Below are 24,224 nucleotides of genomic sequence, written 5' to 3'. Positions count from 1 at the left end.
TTCTAATTGTGGGCTAAAGAAAGAGGGAAACATGTCTGGTCAAAGCCTCCAGAGACTGGCCAACTTCCTATATCCCTGTGCTGCTACTTCATCATCACCCGAGAAGGCAGCTGGATCCCTCAAAATAAAAATCCACAGTACTGTAAATCACGTATTACACTTACGGTACAAAGTACACACCGTCGTTAAACAGGGTGTCGCCATCCTCACTTTAACCAGAGCCGTGCTGTCGATAGCTTTTTTCCCCCCTCACTGGTGTTCATGACAGGGAAGGAAATTGCTCGCTGAGAAGTTTAGGCCAGTCGAATAACTGAAACACAAGAATGATGGGATTATGGAACGAAAACATGGGAAACCAAATTTAGCACCAGTTGCTGCTGGGCCAGAGAGGTGACATGAAGAAAAACACTATAAGATGGCAAGTAAGATTTTTCTACAGCAAGGTCATTGGTTTATTTATACAATATTAGATTTTTCTTTCAAAATCCTTCATAATAAAGTGTGTGGAAAATATCGTCTTCATCAATAATTAATGTAGATTTTGGCTTCATAGATTGTCATAGGTCTCTAAAATTTTTATAATCCGTTTACGGTTGAATTTACATGTAAGCATTAGGCTGGCACTTTAGCTGCAGAGTCAGAGCACTGTTACAACTATTTTAAAGCCATTTAATTAAAAGTTTAAGGAAAAAGAAAAAAATTGAAGACCAAAGAGGGGCCCATGTGTTGAAAACACAACTACAGACTTGATATCCTACTTGCAACTTCCTCGTCCTCGCTGAGACCATCAGTAGTAACTCCTATGGCTCATACTGGAGCGGAGTAAAGTTTTGCAGTGACAGAAACAGGCTGGTTTCAGGCTCCAGTATTATACAGACATACGTCTCTGTTGCTGGCAGGTTAGCAGTGTGTAGATGTCAACGGGGATAGCGGCTAACGGGCTGAGTGACCTGCACCGCCGTCACCTCGGGTTAATGACAGTGACAGTCTCAATCGCTGGGGTGGTGGAGAGGATTTAATGCTTCCCCTTTGGCACCAGGAAGTGCTGATAATGATGCTGGGTGGCATGGAGCGTGTCCCTTCTGACATCAGCAATGATTTAAACTCCTGCAATGGTGAGCTAGTTCATATACACACACACGGAGGCAGACAGGCATGCACACAGTTATTCTGTCTAAATGATGCCTCACATAACCCCATTGTCATCTTTATTTTGTACAAGGAGAGCACACATTAATCAACAGATGAGCCAGGTCTAACCAATGAACTGATTTTCAACTGTAAGCTTGGGTCACGCATTGACACAACCAGCTGTGGTGTCATAAGGCCTGGGCGCCTGAGGCCTCAGACCCAAATGTTTTATAAATAGCCCTGTATATAAATATATAGTTGTTTTTTTAAAGAATAGGCCTAATAATCAAAAAGCCCCTGATTTAATAATCAGTGATTCTGTTTGTACTTGTACTTTAATAGTTATTCACATTCCACCACTGTTTACATAATTACATTTAGCTATTTTTCTGACTCCAGTCAATAACTTTTTATTGATAGCAGTTGTTAGGTTAAGTATCTACTCAATACTAAGTACTAACATCTACTAATATCTTTAACATTATAATTAATAATTTATCTGCTAAGTAAAACAAAAGGGTAAACAAAGAGCCAGAGTATATTTTTTAAAAAGCTTCAAAAGCATGCTCATTTACCCGGACCCTCCCTACAGAGGTCTGGGCTCAGCCCCCGATGTCCTCGAATCCTACAAACGCCCCTGACTACCACGGCAAACATGCTACAATTTATTTAATAACTGCATTTGCTATTGCTTGACCTATGATACACAAACCATGATGATGTAAAGCAGATAATACACAATTACAAAAACAAAATAGGCACCAGCCTCATTTTGAAAAGCTGTTTTAGATGTTAAAGGCTACGTAACACTCTAAGCTAACTATGTGTGAAAGGTTTTTACTTGCTAAATGTGTCACACAAACCAGTACACGCAGCACTTCGCCCAGTGCTAGCAAGCTAGCTCTGACATGTAGCCTAGTGTACCATCAGCAATAATATTGAAGGTACGAATGTGACGGGTCTTTTGGATACATTTCAATAGCAGTAATTGGCTTAGTGACAAGAGTCGTGCAGCATTTTTGAGTTAACAAGCTACCTTGCTAACCAGCTATCAGAGACAACCATGTGCAATAACCTGTGCTACCCATGCCACAGTCTAAGCATGTCAAACTAGGAGCTAGACACATTATATGCACATAGCTCATTATTTCAGATTGTTACATACATTTCAGTGTCCAATTATGATTCAACATCAGGCTGTCACAATGCACATCAATAGGCTGTGAAGATATTGTAAGCCACTTTTTCTGTCAATTATGAAACATTGCCTTGGCCATACTGTACTACCATTGCTAATATTAGCTTCATGGTACCATTGTCAAGGTGATATGTTGATTTATTTAGGGTGATATGTTGAACTTTCGCTGGCATGGCTGTAATTGCTTCACCAAACTTGCATATATAATGAGAAGGAGCACCCATAACAGGATGCACTTATATTTCTGTCATCCAACTATAGCTATCACCTGATGCTGACATGCTTCCTAAAAGTTACTCCCTAAAACTTACACCAAACCTCAAATGTCACATGTGATCTTCACCCTGGTGCACATGTGTGTACTCTCCCCACCACCTGATGTAAAGTAACCTCAGTGTAACTGATCAAAATTCAACTGAACATTTTCCCTTCCCACTGCTACATTGTTCATGCTCGCAGTCACTGTTTCTACTCTCTAAGTTGCCCAGCATTCCCTTGCTTCGCTCCTCTTCCTCTTCCTTCCTGCCTCCACTCTTTATATTTACATTATCATCATTGACACTGTAATGATTGGTGTGATTATGCATGCAGACGGGGCTGTGAACGGGTGTGTTGACACGGTGTTGACAGGCTGGCGCGGTCACATCTCTCCCACTGTCTCAGGTGGGAGCTCTGGTTATGCACAGCCTTCATTTAGATTCGATTACAGTGATGCACGCCTTATGGGTGTCACTTCTCTTCCGCTTCACAATTTAGGGAGAGAGGATGGGCAGTAATTGTGCTACCTGGGTGCAGAAGCCCTGGTGGCAAATCAAGCAGCGGGTGCGCGGTGGCATATCGTCTGGCTGCCTTTTCCCCGGCTCATTTATTTGCCTCCAGTTGTCAACGCGGGAATATCACTATGTGCAAATTAGCTAGCCAGGCCTTCAAGGAGCCACTCTGCCTCTTCCTGCCCACCCCGCCCGAGTGACGCCTGTTATGTCCAATTACACACCCAGTAGCTGTGATTAGCATGTGTAACTAGCAACTCCAGCATGAGCATCCATGCACATGCACAAGTAGAGTACACATGTGCATACAGGGACAAACACAGATACCTCATCGGCATCTGCTTCATTACCTGCAAACCTCTGTAGTGCGGACGTGGGGCAGTGTCTCCTGTGGTCTCCCTCTTTAAGCTTCCCAGGGGCCATTGTGCTCCATGATAAACCGATGAGTTATCAGCTAATACATGACAGGCTATAGATATTGTATGTACAACATGTATATATTTTACATCACATCTTAGTCACACCATCTCTTCTTAACAGTAATGCAAGTGAGAGATAGATATCACATGTACAAACAGTACTATTATGTGACACATGCCACTGTGACACATATTCCCAAAGTAAAAGAATCTGCAGGGAACAGAAGATCACAGTTTCCTCTCTAGTCAATACAGTGAGTTCTCTTCTTACCAGCACCAAAGCCTTTGGGTATTGCATATTGCAAATAGCCTACAGCAGCGCAGTTATGTGGAACAGAATAGAAAAACACGCTGGTTTTGCTTGGTTAAAAATGAAATGTTAGATCTGTAGCGTTTACTGTCGTACAGTTGTTGTTATTTCAGTCTGTGGATATTTGTGGCGCGTCTCTCGACATGGCCCCGACCAAAGAAGCAGCATTACTCAGGCTCTGGCCACATGTGAGCCGCACATTACGGCGAGCTGCGCCGGCCTCTGACCACCCCCGCTCTTAAACTGCAGCGAAAACAAAAGGAGGCAAGCAGTTCAAAGTAGTGTCTGTTTTGTGTGTAGTCATGGTGGCCTGTCTTTGGATGCTTTCATCATATCTCTTGGTGATGCCACAGTGCCCAGAGGGGGTGATGTCACGACGAGGTCAATGTCAAATATGAAAGAGGGAGAGGTGGCTGCCAAGGATTTGTGGGGAGAGAATAATTTAGGAAGTGTCCTGAGATGGGAGGCAAGAAGGCACCATGTGGCACATTCGCCTACGCGCCTGCACATCAGGCCTATGCACTGTCAGCCAACATACTGTAGGCCTCGAGGTCTGGGGATGCAGATTGTAAACCACATGCTTCCGTTTATGTCCCTGTCACTTTTTGTCTCTTCTCTCAGTCTATCTGGATCGCAGTCAAATGGACAAAGTGCTTTGCGAACAAAGGGAGCATTGGTATCCTCAGTACGACGCTTACTGCTCGGAGCAGCTGTGGAAATGTCAAACAGGGCTGAGATGAGAGAAGTGTCGCAAGCGGAATGAAACTGCTGACACCTCATTTCCTTTCATTCCCAGTTCTGAAGCTACTTTTGTCACACAATGTTTTATATATGTGTAGGTCCTATCTCTCGTCACTTGTGCTTTTCACCCGACATCAACCATAGAAACACAACACATGCTATCACGCAAACTGCTTCTTGTGAGCCATTTGTTCTGCCGTGGCAGCGTGCTCTTTGTTTGAACCTGCACCGTCTGTTTCTCCCCATATCTACTTTTTAAAGAGTACAGAGGGAGACACTGTTATTCAGACTGGCTGAAGGTTGTTCTGTGTGAGTGTGTTGTGATTGCCGTCTCTACTATCACAATTCTTTTCTTCCCTCACCGAAACGTAAATCTCATGTTTTAAAGATTCCTTTAATGGGAATCAAAGACTAAATATTTCAGTACGGCTATTTTATTATTCAGTAGACTCACAGGCATTTCCAGCCATCTGACTGTGAGAAATCCATGTGCCTCACGTCTTAGCGGTGCAGGTACATGGCTTCAGCTGGCAATATTACAAGGATTAGCATGGCATATGAAATATTTAGTGGATTTCTTCTCCCCTCCCTCTAAAACCTAATAAATCAAATGACTGCCAAATGTCATTAAAGTGATGGTCTTTGACTGAGTCCCTTTTCATATTCAAATTTGGGGTGGAAGAAATGAAAGAGCGGAAAAGGTTACTTGGTTTAGCTGACAACCCCCAGTGCCCCGACGCTGGTGGATGAAGACTCGACGAAGGGCAGATGGAAGGAGGAAGACGGAGTGCTGTGACAGAGAAGGTATTGTCTGACATGCCAGCCAGGCGTCCTCATGGCATTGGTCTCCTGTTGGCGCAGGCAGGGCGTCTGGCCCGCTGTTTTGATTAGTCAAAGATGTTTTTTTTCCACCGCTTTTTTTTTTTTTTTTGTCCGAGGTGTCACCTCACAGTGGATCACAGGCAGGGGCTAGTGGGACAACCAGCTGTCTCTGTCACCAACTGTCACCAGCATTGTCTCTCCTCCCTCACTAGCTGAACAGATGATGGACATTTGAATGGCAGGCACCATTCTGTCCCCCCACCTCTCCCCCCATACGCGGCATAGAGAGAAATCATCGATATTCATCCCCTCGCCCACCTCCAGCCTCACTCTCTGTGTTTGGAGTCATTCATATGTAAACGCAGAGATAAAACATATGGTGCTAATTTGCAACAAATCAACAGTGACCCAGGCTGACTTTCTACTCCGGATATTCATAGTGAGAGTTACTAGACGCCCAGCACCTGTCTGCGTTTGAAGCCTTGCCTTATTCATTACCAAAGTGTGTTGGCAAAGAGTGTCAACAAAGGCACAGCAGGCCTGTAATTTGCATTCTTCCTACAAGGTGACATAATGATGTAAATTATCAAAGAAAACTGATTTTGTGTAAGACGCCGAGGTTGTTGTAATGCCATTGGCATTGGTCTCACGAGACTATTTGAAAAGGAAATTATAATAGATACACAAGGCACTGTTTGTTACCTTAACTCCAAAGGGAAATCAGCTTCAAAATCATCTGTATGTGAACTCATTGAATGGCAGCTGTCCTCATGTCGACACCTCATCAGAAATGACAACACTGATCTAAGAGGGATACAACGAGCCAAACAAACTTTGATTTCGCCTCACTTACATCATTAGAGCCACTCATAAGGTCACAGCATAAGGAATCAGATTGAGGAACATCATGAAAAACGTAGCAGGATTAAAAGGAAATGGTGTTGACAAAGTTAATATCCATTATACATCAAATTGATAATGTTAATTTTGAATAAGTCAGAGGTGTGAAATATTCATGTGGAGCTGTCCAAAGTTTTTTTTTTTATTCTTTTTCTCTCCTCCTTCTTCTTCTCTTCCAGTTGACTTGACTTTCTTCTCCATTAATTATCATGCCCAGGAGGTTTTTCAGGGAGAGGAGCAGCCATCAGGCTGAATCATCTTGACAAGGCGGCATGGCCCAATTACACCAGTGCTCCGCCGGGCTTTGATGTGGCGGAAAAGCAGAGAGATAGGGGCAAATTGCACAGCCATATTATGGTAATGATCTGATTTAATCCTGCCACTAAACTTTATGTAGCTTGTTTAAAGAAGATGCTAACGCTAATTACAGAGGTGCACCGAGGTGCTGGGTGGGATCGGGTAGAGAGGGCTGAGCCGAGGGGCCTGTGGCGGCGGTGCTGCCGCCGTGGCTGCTGGGAGTTTCGAGTCTACAAAGTGCAGCTCATAAATGTTGTAAATGAAAATGAGACAAAGTGGACTTATTTCCGTTTAATTATACATCCAGCACAGGTGAAAAGGTCAGGGGTAGAGGGGGTGCATGTGCACAAGCTCCAAACCTGTTGGGCTACCGTTCTTAATTAACACGTTGGAGGATGGAAGTTAGAGTAGGTTTGAGAGAACGGGGAAGAGGCTGAGACAGGAGGAAAGGGAGAAGCGGAGAGGGGGTTAGAGAGGGGTGTTACAAGGAACGCACGATAATATCAGCCTGTAATTAACTTGTCACTTCAATTACAGCCCCTCAGATTGGAATTGTCTTGGGTTATGGCGCTGGGCCCTGTCTGTATGGTTAATTAGTCTGACGAGTAGCCACCATGCTCCTCTCCGCTCTCCACGCCGTCACGCCTGTAGCAACTTCAGTTTATTGTTCCTTATGATTGACTAGCATGCAGCGGTGAGCGGATCAAACTCCAGAGAAGGAGCGCGACTGATCAGCTGTCAGAGGTAAACCGACGCCGTACTGTCTGCTATTATATTTCAACGGCTGTTATGACTTTAACCTCTTTGCTTGCTTTTCTGTATCAATTATTAACGTCTGTGTAAAACGTATTATGACCCAGAATGTGCTTGAAGTATGCTCAAGTTGATTTTATCTTCAAACAGGAGGAGACAGACAGAGTGGCAGCACCACTGAGGGCTGGTAAAACCTAAAAGCTTTGTATTTAAAGTGTAAACGGATCAATCATTCACAGATTTTAGTACAACAAAGGTAGACAGGCTATCTCACCTTGATGTGAACCCACCTGCGGACCATTTCCAGCAGTTAGACCATTATTATAAAAGAAATAAAGATATAAACAGGGACAACCAAAAGGAAATAAACAGCAAAACTAATATATGAATCCACTCAGTAGTTTTCTCTGTGTTTATCGGACCACAAGCCATTAGTGCCAGTGGAAATATGAAAGCGAATATAAATATCACACTGACAAATTGCAGACTAGAGAGCAGTCACAAAGCTTCCTTGTAGAAATAGACTTATCTTTGATACCGTCTGATATATTCATAGGGAAAAGCTGTGTATATATCAATAGGCAGAAAAAAGTAAACACAATTATCTGTTTGCATTATGCTCAGGAGGAGATCAAAGATATTTAGCATTCTTAGATAGGTTTTTAAACTTTTTAAATGCAAGTGAAGTGCTATAAATATACATTAGAGGGATAGTTGCAGTATCTGCAATGGGTTTGTCCTCTGCGTTACCTCTCTCCGTGAACATGAGGACATCTCCTGGGACGACGAGGGCCTCTTTGTAAGGATTCATCACTTACACAGGCAGTCGTGTGTACTATCACAGCTCTTGGTGTAACTCTTTGAAATCTCACTGTTATGCAGAGCTTGCACTTGTGAAGGGCTTGTGAAGATGTGTCGAGCATTTTGACACAGGTATAATCCGCACCGGGGCCGGAGTGGATCGGTGTGTTTTCTGAGAGTCTCGGAGGAAACTTTGACAGTCCTCGCTCCATCAGATACTTAGTCAGTGCACTTTTTTTTCAAGAACCAAATGTAGAGAAGTCGGCAAAATCGGCAGTTGCTAAAATAGTTGGATAGTATCAATACTGTTTGACTATTCTAATATTTCAGCAACAATTTATCAGAGTAAATGCCACCTTTCAAATGGAGGACATGATTTCTTTATCATTACACTCCTTACAGTACATTTTTAACCTCCCAGTCAATTCGTGAACATCATAATCTGTACTGTAAGTGTATTTAACAGAGCTCAGAACTCCAAACTACTGGTATCAAACATACTTGAAGCAAGGAGTTGCTTCTGGGACTTCTTCTTCTTTGTCCTGTGTCTTTATCTGTCTCTGTCTCTTCCTCTTTCTTTCCACTCCTGTGTTGTTGGTGTAGACACGGCAGCAAGATTTAAACTCCAAACAGAAAGGGTCCTCTGGACATCCAGATCAGTTTGAAGCTTGCAACTACCACAGTTTCTGCTGTTACTTACATTACACTGCCCTCTGCTATTTCCACTACTAGGGATAACTGTAAAGAAATTAACACTGATACTCTTTGGTAACTGGGCATTGCTATTGATAGTTACTGGTAGAAAACAATAGCGCGACCCTCCCTGTTTCGGTTGAACAGTGGTTGACACAATTCCAGTGTGCCGTAACTGAAGCCTTTTTTTCCCTGGGAGATCGTGCCCGACAGAGTTGCAGAGTGAGAGTGAAGCTTATTGGGAACAAATCTAACCACGAATGTTTTCATTGTACTATAGCCATTACATTGTGCAAGTAACATTTACTTCATAATATGCAGTCTATTTCAGTGCTGGCTATACTTTGAATCATAATACCTTTTTAAAACAGACATTAAGTAGGACCTTGATGGCTCATATACTGTATGCGTCAGTGCTTAAATAATGGTAGCAAGACTCAAATGACCATTTAAAATTAATCCTTAAATCCAACTCAAAGAGCAGACACATGGTTATGCTTTTCACCATACTTTATCAACTTGAATTTACAGCAAAGATTTAGAGATTAATAGATCATACTGTGGAAATGGTTAAAAAAAAGTGCAGTTACACCCTTAAAGAGAAACATTGTTTTCCTGTGAGCGTCTGCCATCAGAATATGTCATCCACTGAAGAAGTCTTGGCGATGAGGGGTAGGGGTGGTGGTTGCACAAAGCCATGATGAGGCTTCCTCTCTGCCTTGTTCCCTAACATGTATCCGTCAGTCTGTGGCCTTCAAAACTCAAGCCCAGAAAGCCCTCTGGGGCTCATTCCGTCTGACATTGTCATTACTGGACAACATACAAATGTTGTGGTTTACAAGATTGACAACAAAAAGAAATCGTGTTTCTTTTTCTCATTTCAGTGAGGCAGCGTGATTGTGCACATATTTACTGGAAGTGAAATGATCCATGAAAAATGGCTGACCTATCAATCAAACCTGGCAACAGTGAGTAAATGAAATAAAAAAAGGCTTGTTGATTAGACTCAAACCCAAAAAAGGATTTATGATTCTTCTTCTTGCCATTGCACACTCTCTGTAAGAGTTCATAGATTTTCTTTTTTTTTTGCAGGGATTTTTTTATTGTCCAGTTTTTGTTCTTTCCTTACTATTTGGGTCCTTTCAGTTGAAAGAAAGCTTAAGCCATCAGTCAGAGAAAGTGATAATTGTGGGACTGGTCTGGTTTTGATATAGTGGCTGTCATCTGTACGGAGTTCACCTTACCAGCAGTGACAGAAGCAATGGAAAATGCACACCTCATGAATAAACTGGCATGCAAAACCTTTGTAGCAAGAGGGCTACATTCAAATGAGCTCTGTTATCAAGCTCCTCCATGGTGGCTTGCCAATGGCTGGACTGCTAGCATGGCCGTCATCCAACAGCAAAAACCCTTTGATCAGTAAGAACCAATACTACAGCAGCGTAATGGGGCTAGCTGAAGCTCGTACTATTCTTTTCCATCTTGCAACTTGTTTACAAGTTATTAAGGAGCCTACTCCCTCTTTGTAGCCGTCAGTCTGTGTAATTGTCATTGACAACGCAGCTTGGCCCACGACACTTGGGACATGCCTACAAAAGGCGATGAAGAAAAGGCTTTGGAAAATTCTGCATCTGCAAGGGAATTGGGTTAAAAGGCAAAATTAGTCTGACAATTACTTTGTGATGGTGCTGTTAAGTCCATGCAAAAAACACAAGGTATTGAACTGATTAAAGTGTTAGCCTTTTTTTCTACTCCCTGGGAGGATCAAACATAGAAGATCAGCCAGCTTCTTTTAGTGCTGCCATAAAAGTGTCCCTTCCCTCGCAGACATGATGTGAGAGCCTGAGAAGTTCAATTCCTCTTATTGTTTGAAGATTACAGTATCTTTATGGGCATGTACCAAAATGTGCATGTGCAGAAACAGAGCCTTTATATTAAAACAGGCAATGACATCTGAACCTGCCTCCTGTGAATTTTGGTGCAACACATTCCATGTTGGTACTGTTTAAATTAAGACTTTTATGCATCGTTTCCACAGAAGAGCATTGTAGTACATAAAGATAGTATATGTAAGAATAGTTAAAGGACAAGGGGGTATTCCAGTTTATTCTTAGTTCTTTCTCATGTGTCAGGGTAGTATGTTCATATTCAAAAGTTATCCTAAAGAGAGTAAAAATACAATCATAAAGTTGTCACAGTTGGCAAACTGTGCAGAGCTGCTTTATGAGATGACGCCACAAATACCAAATCTGTCTGTTATTGCAAGTGACATTGTCATTATGCACTGACACAGCATCCCTGCTCTAGTGGGGCATAAAAATGTCCTACTAAATCGGCAACATAAACACGCTGATAAATTACATTTATATGCCATCAAGCTGCGACATTTGCTGACACCAAAAATGTTTCTCCAGATCTGCCGAGGCGATGGTTCTCATTATCCAGCTGAGGAGTGAGCGGCGCTGGGTTGTTAATGAAAAATACACAGACAGTGACCTTTGTAAAGTCTCCCTGCAAATGACAGAGTTAACAAACTCCAGTCAGGGCGCACTGAGAGCTAAAAAACAGAGGAAAAGGGCCTTGCTGCTCAAGACACAGTGAAAGAACTCAAGGTTTTATCTGTCCAATTCCTCAGGTTGTTGTGTTGGATGGATGCTGACGGAGTCATAAAGGTCAAAATGGTCGCTAACTCTTGTCTCTGCTCCAGAAATCACAGCTGCAAAGATAAAAAACCTCAGACCGGAGCTCTGCCCAGGCACCAGGGGAGTTGGAACAAGTCGAAAGACGATGGTTTGACTCCACAAAGAGTGTGGAGGAATTTCTATAATGGCTAATGTCTTAATTAGCCCATAAGAAATAATAGAGCCCAGGACTGAAACACAGCCCGCCAAATCATGACAAAATGGCAGCAACGCTTCACTTGGATTCCTAAAAAACATGCAACTCATTAAGCATCGGGGTAACAGGCTAATTTCCTCTTTCGCAGACAAGGTTTATAGGGCAAATGCAACATTTTATTAAACATAGGTGTGTCCAGCAGACAGCACATAAAAATGATATTTTGTTTCCTTTTATGTATTCAGATATGCAAGCTAGTACTCTTGTGGTATTATTGTACAACTGTAAAGGCGCATTGAAAAACAATTAGAGGATTTACTGCCAAGTATCAAATTAAACCGCCTGTGACCTCTGGGTTCACTCAGCCATTTTCATAAATCCTTAGTTGGACTGATTTATTAAAAGACCTTAAGACGGGTTACCAGACGAACTGTAAATTTGCTGAGTTGATGATGGCACCATGTTTTCTTTATACCACAGCCTATTTGGCTCCTTTGGAGCTTAGCTGATCACTGCAGATGAAAGGGTCAACACAATGACAGTTGCTATATGAGATGCAATCAGCCCTGGGACCATTAATGCTGGGGTAATCATCCTTTATAGTGGTACCGGTTTATAAAAGATGTACACAGCAATACTAGCAGACTGTGCAAAAGGATTATTGTGAATGCAATCAACTTCGACAAGCCATGGGTGGAGCTCACCACATCAGGATAATTAACATTTGTGTCAGATGCGTCGTCAATCCCATGCAGTACTCTAAATGTGTTTTCAAATCGTCTTTGTGCTGTCCCGTGTTATCAATCCAATCCATCTGGGGCTCCAAGGAGTTTCAAACAAACTCTAAAAATGATTTTCAGATCCTAGCTGACCACGTCTGTGTGCTAATACCGCCTCAGAAGTTTTTGGGAAATGTTTCAGCACTTTGTTGAGTTATTCTTTGCTCCGTGGCAGGTGCCCTTTCTCACGCTCTCACTGAGACCATATGGGCCCGTCCAGCCTCAGCCTCAGTCTGCATTGCACTCGCTGCCTGCCAAAGCCCTGTCACACCTGAGTACAGAGGATCAAAGAACCCTGCAGTGCCTACAACCGCACAGCTGCTGCACGTGCCAAACTTCCTTCTCTGCTCCACTTCCTTTGCTTTCAGCACATGTGTTTCCAAGGTTGACCACTAATCCTCCATTTATGTGCATTATCGGGTCTCTAGAACTCACTGGAGTGACAGCTCTGGAAACTCTCAGCTATGTCGTTGTGTCTTTGGCGTTGTTATCCCCTCTGGTTTGTTCAACTTTCAGTCTTTTGTCTGTTTGTTTGTTTGTTTGCTTCGCCTTAACTGTGGAAAGCCACATTCGCAGAAAAGGAGCATGAGGAGAAGGCTTCTGCGATCTGACTCGGCCAAACCGTAACCAATAAGGCATAATTGTCGTTGGGGTTTCCACTTGTAAAACAATGGCTTTGGCCAGCTTTGGAGGCAGATTTTCATACCCGCCAGCTGAAGAGAGGAGTGTTTTCTGCTCAGCGCTGAATTAAAGCTCCAAATTGGGACTGTCATTAGAGAATTCCACAGGGACTGCTAACGATGCAAAACGCTGACTCAAACCAAAAGCAAGAGAAACCTCTGGGGCAAATAAATATTCTATATACAGCCATGTATCTGAGCAACAAACAAACAAACAAATTAAAAATATCGCTGTGTGATTAAACAGAAGAGAGAAAGCTATTGATTGTCACTTTGGCTTGCAGAGTTTTTTAAATTGTGTCTACCACTTAACAGAACAGACATTGGCGCGGAGAGGGACAACTTGAGATTAAGTTCATGTCTTCTGCAGCTCAGTCGTCATTCAGCAAGCAGTGTTTAAGTGATCTTATTGACTTCTGCAGATGCACTCAATCTAAGTTAACTTTTTTGTAGCCAGGATTGATTTGGAAAAAATCACCAGGGGTCCCTTTAATGCTCTAAGCCACATTAATTTCCACTGGGAAATCTGTCTTTGTCCTTTTACATCAAGTGAAAAGGAGATTTATTGTACTTTGCTATCCCCTTAATGAAACTAACCCCAAAGAATATTACTAAGTGGGTATGATGTAGTTATGCTGAATTAGGCATATTGTGTATTGGTTTATCTAGTGATATGAATATACTTTATGCTTTAGAATACTTTCTCATACTTTTCTGAGCCTGTTACATTACAAAACAGGTAGATTTTATAAAGTTTAGAATGTGCAATGTCATTAATGTAATTATTCTAAATTGACATTTAAAGGAACTCTGCACCTATCCAAACTTAAAGTAATACTACACAGTATATAATTGCACTTTCATAAAACTGGAGAAGAAAAGAGACAAAGCAGCAGAGGCCAAGATATCCTGATGTTTCAAGGCTATGACACACCAAGCCAATGGTCGGATTTCCATCCACATTGGGCCAACGGTGAGTGGCCGGTGCCCCCGTCACCAAAGTGTGTCCCACATTGTTGACCCCCATTGACCCTTGTCGGCCCTTGTCGGCCCTTGTCGGCTTTTTTTCCGCATGTTGAATCAGCGATGGCAGTTGTGGATCCCATCTTGAATAAAATTTCTCTGGCTGTTCAGCTCAGCACACAAGAAGAGAAATGGAAGTGAAAAATGTTAACAGATAGTTAAGAGGGAGTGAGGTTGAAACAAACTTGTTACATGATGTAAGATTGTTTTTCTTAAACCACTGAGCTCTTAACAAAAACATTTCATGGTGGGTTGCGTTGTTCACTGGTGCACAGTAAATATGCTCTGTTCTTTCAATATTGGGTTGTGTTCTGTCAAGGCGGTCCTCTAGTTTCCTGATTTGAATGACTATTGCAGATGACCACTGTCTGCTCGTATGGAGGGGTACCTTCTCTCACGCAAGTGCATAACATACATGGCTGTCGGTTTGGTGTGTTCCTGTGAAACTTTTGGCTGAGACATGGTGACGTGAGGGCGAAGCAGCAGGGGGCTTTTGTTGACGCGAGCTCTGATGTCGGCTTGGAGTGTTACGGCCCGAAGGCCAATTTATAGTTTCCGTATCTGTGTGGCTTTGCTTTGATCCGTGTGAGATGTCGTCATCCACCACCCATGTGTGTGAGAGTCCACGCGGACCCCTGCATGCAGCCTATTTTTTGTAACTGCACCGACTAAACACATAGCAAACACGCTGACTGCACATGCTGCAGTCTCTTGGTCCACACTCCTGTCCAGTCACTGCCGTCAAGCCAGCTTCACATGCAGCACATCGGTGAAGTTAGTATTAAGTTGGATATTCGTCAAGTCCCAGCAGCATTTCAGTTTCTGCCAATTCTGGCAATTGAAGGATGGTAAGCTCAACCTCGCAGCCCTCCCATTTACTGCTGGAGGCTGACACAGACCCTCAGATGTGCGATTAATGGATCTGCATCTACAAGACCACAGCTGTCATTCAATGACAACAGACATTCAATGTGGAAAGTATGCCCGAGCCCTTAGTTCCTAGTATGGGTCAAGTTCCAAAAACACTGGTTCTACATTTACCATAATGCAATTCCAGAGCATCTTTCCTTGCCTCCTATATGCCAAACTCTTTCAAACCCCACACCCTGCAGGTGTTTTGTCAGAACAGTTTCTTTTTTATTACTATTCCTAAATACAGTCTGAGATAACGTGATGACATCACCAAAGTTATTTTCTCAAACATTAGAAAGTTCCCTCTTCAACCGAAGAAGATATTATACCACAGTTTACAGGCTGGGAAGCAGATTTCCCACACATTTATTTATTTGTGGCCTGTCACAATAAAAAAATCTCCCACCACAAAGTGATTTTTTTATTTTTGGAGCTGGACTGTTCATGATGAGCTCTACTGAAATATATGTACTGTTACCGATCATCCGTTGCACCTCTTGGAGTGCAAAGTGTGCTCCAGGCACAAATGGAGCAGCAGAGCGTCAGGCACAATGAAAGTGAAACGTAACCATTGATTGCACTGAGTCTTAAAGTTTACTTTCACTTCTTCTGCATCAGTTGCTTCTCTCATCCATTGATCTGATCAGCTCTGACCAGATCAACAGATAAATTATCCACCCTGCGATTCAGACTAATCAAACTGCTGCTGATGGGAAAAATAACTCATAAGTTCCTCCTACACGGAGTTCCAGTGGCCGCAAAAAACATCTGAATTTGGAGAGGGGACACCCACAAGATAAAAAAGGAAAGTTACCACCACACTTTGATTCTAATTCTGTGGGAAACACAAGAAAAGTAAATTCAACTTCCATCGCACTTCCTAGTGTGAGAAGTGAACATATGTATCTGGCTGATGTATGAAATATGTTACTTTAAAACCTCATCCAAACAACAATATCAATAATATAATCCACAGTCTGACTCAGGCCAGATGCTGATCAGCTTTATGATCAAGAACTTACTTTGTTTTGTTGGAAGACATGTTGCTCAGATGTTTGGAAGAAATGAAGTATATTATAAAATCCAAGCATATTATAGACAATGGCAGCAGTGTTTATGGGAATGCGTAACAGAGAAATACTGTAATTATACTGATAATTTACTAATCATCTCATGTAAAATGTGGAAACCATGACATAGCTCACTCAATCTGTGCCCAATACTTGTATCAGATGCAGATGTATGCTTTGAATAGACTATAATTCGGTTAAAAAAAAAAATTGCTTGCTCGCATAACTGATATTCACTGTACCATTACCGAGACGCAAGCAAGGCCACGCTTTTATTTTATGATGCAGATGTTTATCAGAAATGAGTCACCGCTCCTTGGCACTAAAAAGCTACACTGTGATGTACCGCCGTTGTTGTCTGACTGCCAGATGCAGTGGTCTCAATTTAATGTTTTCATGACAACTGTTAAATCTCCGCGAAGCCACAGCGTTAGCATATCCCCAAGGTCAGATATGGACCACTTCTCCACAGTTTTCCATGAGTCGCATTCAAGATGTTGCAGTTTCATCCTGAAATGAGATATCTAGTATCTGAATGAAATGATGCCTAACCTTGGTCTGCTTGCCTGCATCTCTGCATAGGATGGATGAATGTCTCTGAAAAAGACTGATTGCAAAAAACCCATCCAAACAATATAGTATGATAGCAGGGAACTTTAGTTGAATAAAAAATAACAGTGAGTTTTGGATTGTAACTTTGATTACTTTCAAGATAAAACATATTATTCCCTTTTTGTGACCTTGCTTTCAAATGTAATAGATCCCAGGTTAAGAGTGTATATTTCCCACTGATTTACAACTCATCACTTTAAGACTTCAAAGGATATTTCTTCAACACTTTTGCAAAATAACTGAAAAGCAGCATGGTCACTTTTCCAGGCCATTACTGGCAAACTACACGCGCCCCACTGATTCAAATAGTGTGCTATAAATCTGCTGGGTGAACAGATTCCAGGGAGCATATCAATTCAAATACCACAAACCTGGCTGACAGATAGGATTTATAAAATTGTATTGAGAGGCGTTTTGATGCATCAGTTCTATCAAGTTTGACACTGCCTGAAAAGGGTGAGAATGAAGGAAAATGGACCTGTGCCATGTTCTTGTAGTGTCATTATTAAACACACTTGACCCAAACTTGAAGAAATCTACCAAAAATGGCTAATTGCCTCTCATTCAGTAAATTTAAAATCACATCATAAAGTATCATAAAGTATTTTTGTACTGCATTTTAAATGCTATAAAATGGAAAGAGTATTTGGAGCCAGCTTTTATGAGGGATTATAATATTTTATATAAACAATGTTCACATACATTGCAAAATTCAAACCACAAACAGTTCTTGGAAGTACTGGATGTGTGTCACCATGGGAAAATTGAAACCCAACACAGACAGCATTGTTTTCCAGCAACACTTATGTAAATGTTGAAGGAATACTTCACCTCCCACATGACCATTTGTATATCAGTTACTCACTCTGTGTTTAATTGATGATCAATTGATTAATTGAAATAAAAGGGGTCCGTATTTAACAACAGCAAATCTATTTTAAAACATCACTTTACAAACACTCAGACTACTCGTGCAGTATGCTTCGTAGTTCCCAAACAGACCGCTCTTTCAAATGGGGAACTGAACTAAAACTAAAACTTATTCTCTTTTCTGGTCAGACTTCATTGACAAAACAGTAATTTTACCACACTAAAGACGGGAGCTGCTGATATACTGCTGTCTAGATAAGTTCGTTCGTGTTATTGTGAGACTTTGTTTTTTTATATTTTATTTCGGATTCAGCAAAGTCACACATTAACACATACTACTGATCAAGGCAGTGGGACACTAGCAGCTCTCGTGTTCAGTAGGATAAAAGTACTGTTTTTGTAAAAGGTGTATGATTTTGAGGAGAGGGTAGAAGTTTAACTTATGCTCAGTTTCCTGTCAGATAGGGCTGTCTGTTTGGGAAAAGTCAGCATACCACTGGACAAATGAAACTTGGATTATGCTGTACAATTTGTGTGAGAGTTTGTAAACGGATGTTTTGATATACAAGAATTTTCTCTGTTTTGGGATTGTTCATTTTCAAGTTTTCTTGACAAATTTAGCAAAACATGGGTTGAGTAATTTTATACAAATCATCATTTGGGGGTGAAGTGTTCCTTTAAGTGTGATCAATAACATTTCCAAGCTAACAGGAACTGGAAAAAAAAGGGCTGCCAATTGGAATATTAGTAGATATGAATTTTTTAGTTTTGTACTTCGTCAAAAACATGTTTCTTGTGTTTCTAGAATATGTGGCTTGTCGACTAAGCTGTGACACGGTGGGATGTGATATAAATAGGAACCAGAAGGTTTAGGGGTCATTTGGGGAGTAGTGACAACATGCCACTCACCAAATCATTTTTCGTCTCTCTAATGTAAAAATTAACCATCCCCTTTATGCTGACCACAGCGGATTTGAGAGTGGCTAGGCTACACGGTTGTGCAATGCTTCTTTCATAATTCAATAAGGATCAGTTTCACTATAGAGAGCGCTGGAGTCAGAGAAGGGAAATCTATAGAGCAACACAATGCAGAATGAAGTGCAAATGCTGACGCTTGCCGAAAGGTTTGGATTTTGGTTGTCATGCGCTCTGTGTTAGACTGGGGTTGAGAGCATTTGGTCCGTCGCCTAATGTTTTCATGTTGGCACTCGCCTTTTCACCCGAATGGGTGCCAGATGTCTTTTTTTTCGGAGCCGAGGACCTGAAGCATGGTGACTCGGAGGGCCCTCGTGCTGCTCCAAAAACCACCGGCAATGTACACGCAAACTGGCACCATTTAATGAGTCACACAATTGCTTCAAAGTGAAATTACATCCATTTAAACCTGTCTTGCACGTCACCCAAAGAGGCGCAGGGAAAAAAAAGTGTCTACCTTCAATTTATAGCCAAATGAAAACCGCAAAGACAAAAGTGGGACATGTGCAAGTTATTATGGATATACTCCATTCTCAGTGATGAGAGCAGCATGTATAAAATGGGGAGGGAAGGGGAGGGGTGGCATAATCTCTGCCCGGCATATTTGTATGATACCAGACTTTGAAATGGAAAAATCAAAGGAAAGCTTTTTAGAACAAAATGTGAACTTTCTAACCGTCTCTTCATGACTAGGCATGGTATATAATCATAATTTCAGCTGTTGGTTCAGGCCATCAAAGGCTTTGTGCCCGATTACTATATCACAGGTGATCACAGGAAAGTCAGGAGACATGCTCTGTGAATAAAAGCAGCCGAGGAAAAGTACAGTCTGAGCTGCTGACAGAGTACAAAGAGGGCAGATTGTTTTGGCATGTAAAGCCTATGCTCACATATATGTGAATATAGGGCAATAAAGCCTTAATACAACACTTGGGAGTTATGGAAAAAGTTGGTGCGAGGCCTATAGTTAGAGGCAGAGGGCCGCCATGTCCTAACAGCTGTCCACAGTTGTGTGGGTGGCTGAAACAGTGGCGACAGCACCCACTCTTGACATTGGATTTATCCGGCGTGCTTTTCAGAGCCAGAACACAGAAATATACAGCCGTGGTACTGTCAATAGCCAACATGCTTGGGTGTGTGTGCAGTGGCCGGCCTTGTAACCAGCAGTGTCAAAGACATTTCCCAGAGGCAGACAATATACTACATGTATTTCTATTATTACCAACGGCAGAGCTACATGTGAGAACACCAGCTGGTGCAGGGAACCCAAATAAAACAATGTATTAAACACCCAAAATAAAACAACCAAAAGGTGGCACATTGGAAGAGCGCCATATTTAACCACAACATATTTCTGTTGCCCTTCCTGACAAAATACAGCAACCATGACCCAAACAACATTCTATGCTTCCAGCAATGCTATTTAAAAGTCCAGTATGTAGGATTTAGGGCGATATATTGCAGAAATGGTATATAGTATATAATTATGTTTTCTTAAGTATATAATCACTTGAAAATAAGAGTTGTTCTGTTGACATTACCTTAGAATGAGCTGTATTTACATAGGGGGTGTCCACATCTACATAGATTGCCATGTTTCTACAGTAGCCCAAAACAAATTAAACCCTGGCTCTATATACTGTAGAGTTATTTACATTTTTGCATCAGCCTCTGTAGTTAGTAGCCCTTCTGTGACAAGAGTGTTGGGTAAAAAAATTAAGCTTGGAACTGCTTTATTCACTGTTTTTACCAGTTCAACTCAGCAGGTCTGTCCTATTATTCAGCTAAAACCACTAACCCACTAAATGTCTGGATTTTGAATTATCAAAGAAAATGGATTAGCACAGATTAGCAGGTGCTAGGCTAGCGGCCCACATGTCAAACAGCGTAGGACAAACATTTGTTTTTTAACAAAAACTGCTTTTTCAGTGATTTTACCGGTTTAAATCACCAGGTCTTTTTATTTCGTCGAGGAGGAGACCTCTGCGCACTATTCAGTGCAGGGTCAAACCTCCTGAATATGTGAGCACACATCAAGTTATTGGAGAAAATAGATGAGCACACATTTGCAAGTGCTGGGAAAGCATGCTGGTGCATTTCTTTTGGAAAGGAAGACACAACTACTGATAATTCCAATCCTGGTAAAAACTTGCAGCAGTGAAGGAATCCTCACCTGGAGAAGTTTCAGCTGGTTGCAGTGCTCACCAATAGGTGCCACTAAATCTCACCCAAATCTTTCACAGTTCCTTTAATATGAAAACTGACTGTTTCCAGCTTTTGACTAAGGATAGTCTAAGAAATGTGCTGCTATGCTTTTGATGTGACTTCTGACTTCCAGATTCATGCATTGCTTTTGTGTCAAGCAGCCCAGCAAATGAGTTCACTTTAAGGCTGTAGCTTGCCCTTAATTCCTTCCATCCCAGTGGCCAGTAGTGCATGCAGCCTCCCATGTCCTGGAGAGGTAGAGAAAGAGCTGCAGGAAGTAACACCTGGTTCCCCGGGGCCCTGTTGAGGCCCCTATAGGGATAGCACATGCAGTGCCACTCTGAGCAGCCCAAGCGGTGCTCAGCTGCAACATGAAAGACGTTTAAGTACGTTAACAGAACAACAGCTGAGCAGATGATCTGAGGCAAGAGACACTTAGCAATGACATTTAAACATCTAGGTGAGAGGTGGGGGAACATGGTGAAATTGGTGCGTGCCTTTGTGTGTTTGAGTGAGTGAAAGTGTTTTAATCATGTGTCAGGGCCAGCAGGGTGAAATCAGGTAACCTGTCATTAATAAATCTTTGTGTCCCCAGCATATGTTTTACAGATAGCCCATCTCTCTCTGGCTCTTGCTGTAAAACTATCAGCCACGAGAAGTCCAGCCAACACGTTCTCTGAAACACACGCATATGACATGCAAGTTGAAATATTTAATCACGAAGGTGGTACCATCACACACACACACACACACGTGTGAGTACATGCTGGACTTGGCGCATCAACTTCACAGGCTGTGTTCCTCTCTCCCACTGCGTTTAAAGTGGAACCACACAGGGCTGCGGCCCCCGTCTGCACATCTGGAGGCGCTGCTGCAGAAGGCCGCAGCCCTCTCCTCCTCCTCCTGCACAGTCCCCATCATCCTCAGCCCCATTATAAATCCCATCTCACTGTGTCCATAATTATTCCACACATGCATATGCAACAAAGCAGTAGCCAAGCCAAATGACAAACAGACCCGCACTATAAATTAAGACTTATTTCTTACTTTAATGGCTTGCACTCTCATAATGTTTGCCACTAATTCTGTGCTGCAAAAAGTGGCAACAGTGCACTTTTCTTTCCCGTGCATCGTTCTTATTAACACTACGTATCTAAGCAACAAAGCAAATATGGTGTGTGTTGAGATGGCGAAAAAAAACCCAACAAAAAACCCTGTTAGTTTTCCCTTTTGTAAATCATTTTCTGTGAGGGGATTAAATGATCCAGCGGCTTTAAAGACACAGTTACCCGTGCAATATTGTTATAATTAGTCTCGTGAATCTTCATACACAAATAACCAAAATCTCACTTGAGACTTGCATTTAGAAAAGCAGCCAACAGAAAAACATTTCTCCGGGTAAGTGGCACTATAAATCCATATCAAGTGTCAAGCACTTTCTCAATTATGTTCAATTACAGAGCACCACATAAATCCTCCAAATCTCTCTATTATACCAGTTCTTTTCATGTCATGACAAACACACACTGCTGTTAAAGAGAGCGTTCCCCGGTCAAGAAAGCCTATTCTGACCCTCATCTGTCCTTTTTATCAGACCATTTGACAATCTGCATCAGTTTACCTCTTTATTACAAAGACCTGACATCTGAGAGAGCAGAATGAATGGGACAAGGAGCGGAGAGCAGAGGAGAGTTCTTCCACAGCCCTAGGCTTGTCACTCAGCCGTACCCAGCACTCACTTAATCAAGCAGGCATGTGGCATGGTGTGGCAACTGCCTGGGTGCATAAGTACATGTCTTGTGGTTTACGCTGGTTTAAGACAGGACGGATGTGGCACTAGTGGCAGGCTGTCTCAACTTGTTCCTGGTATGTTTGTTTTGACAGTCAGCTAAGACCCCATGGGCAGGCCCTCCTCGCCCAGGCTGATCCAAAAACATAATACATTTGGTTTTCGGAGACAGAAATAGAAGCCACATTATCCATCAAATATGGAAAGCTGTTGCCCAGAGAAAAAAAAAGTCATTTAATTTGGTTTTATTTTTTATTTTTTTTATACCCCTGCCTTCTGGCTTTTTTAAGAATAGAGCGGAAATACTCACACACACACACACAGGCCGTTCAGCCTAGCACCCCATATGTATGAGCATTAATCAAATGTTCCTGGGCCTTGCCTTTAGTGCTCAATTCACAATATAACAAATGTTCCTCCAAGCAGCACATCTGTAGAGGATGTCAATAAAGGACTTTGAAATGTACACCAACGCCAACACTCTGTAGACAAAAAAAGGGGGCTTTGAAACAGCTCCCATTGGAGGTGCTCGCTGAAAAGAACACCAGCAGGGTATTGAAAAGATGTCAGTTTCCCCAACTTTTTCTATATGTAAATCCACGTTCCCTACGGGTTCCGTTTCTCAGCGAGGTATCTATATATGGAGCCACTTTATTACGGACAAATCCTCTTTAATGTTCTTGTCGGTGGAAGAACAGCTGGAGCGGAGATAAAAATGAGGAAGCAATCTGCACCAGCTGTTGAAGTATTAATACAAAAATTAACTACTGTGTGTTGGTTAATTGCTTTCTGCTTAATGTGCTTTCAAAAGCCTTGATTCCTCTTTTCTGTTACACAATCGCAACTGCGGCAGGATATCAAGAGGCCTGTGAAATTAAAGATTCCATTTAAAGGAGCAGCCCTCCTTCCCCCCATTCTTCTCACGGCTCAGCGGCCATAATGGACTCATGTGTTGAATAACCAAAATGGTCACATTAGACACCTGCTACTGTGGTCTTGGTAGACGCAGATAGGGAACTCTTTTCGGCTGCAGCAAACACAAGTGCCGCTCATCTGTCAAGAGCTCATGCAAACATTTCCATAAGTGAAACTGTAAGTTTATCACACTGTGCTCCGTCCCATTCCACTGATCACACGCCCACACAATCTGGCTGAGTGACGACGAGCCATTTCAAACAGCACAGCTGGTATATTTGCTTTAACTGCCATGCGTTTTATTTGCGTTATTATCTGTTGCCACCTCACTCCTCAGATCCACACTGACTGGGGCCACATGGAAGCAGTTAAGAACGACGTGTCCCTTTACAGAAAACAAAGGGATTTTTTCCCCCTCCTCTTAAGGAGTCACAGCTCTCCTCCTCTGGGGCCCATACATGCACGGGTCGTGTCTCCAGCACATTTAATTCCACGCTGTAAAAGCATTAATCAGAGCCAGATGAAGTGGGAAGAATTCTAAGACATTATGTTTTTATGGATAATTTGAGGTTATTTATGCAGGATAAATAAGAAAATAACGAGCCCCAGACAGCAGCACAGAGGACACTGGTTGCTGTTTGGACATTCATTTACTGCAATTACACCACTCCAGAGCAATAATCTTTATAAACCCTATAAACTCTATAAACCCTAAGATAGA

General features: G+C 42.1%; 1 long non-coding RNA gene across 1 annotated transcript in view; it reads left to right on the top strand.

Annotated features, from left to right (window-relative positions):
- LOC148190449 (uncharacterized) overlaps nucleotides 1-9,823 on the top strand; it is a 33,128-nt gene extending 23,305 nt beyond the window's left edge. The window contains exon 5 of the long non-coding RNA XR_015777037.1: nucleotides 9,720-9,823. This is a non-coding gene — a long non-coding RNA (uncharacterized LOC148190449). The remainder of the gene's footprint in view (nucleotides 1-9,719) is intronic.
- Nucleotides 9,824-24,224: the final 14,401 nt, after the last annotated feature.

Source organism: Plectropomus leopardus, chromosome 1 (genome assembly GCF_026936395.1).
Source record: "Plectropomus leopardus strain MGB_pleo_1.0 chromosome 1, ASM2693639v1, whole genome shotgun sequence".
Taxonomy (NCBI): domain Eukaryota; kingdom Metazoa; phylum Chordata; class Actinopteri; order Perciformes; family Serranidae; genus Plectropomus; species Plectropomus leopardus.
The sequence above is the reverse complement of the archived record's forward strand: the minus strand, read 5'-3'. Positions and strand labels throughout refer to the sequence as shown.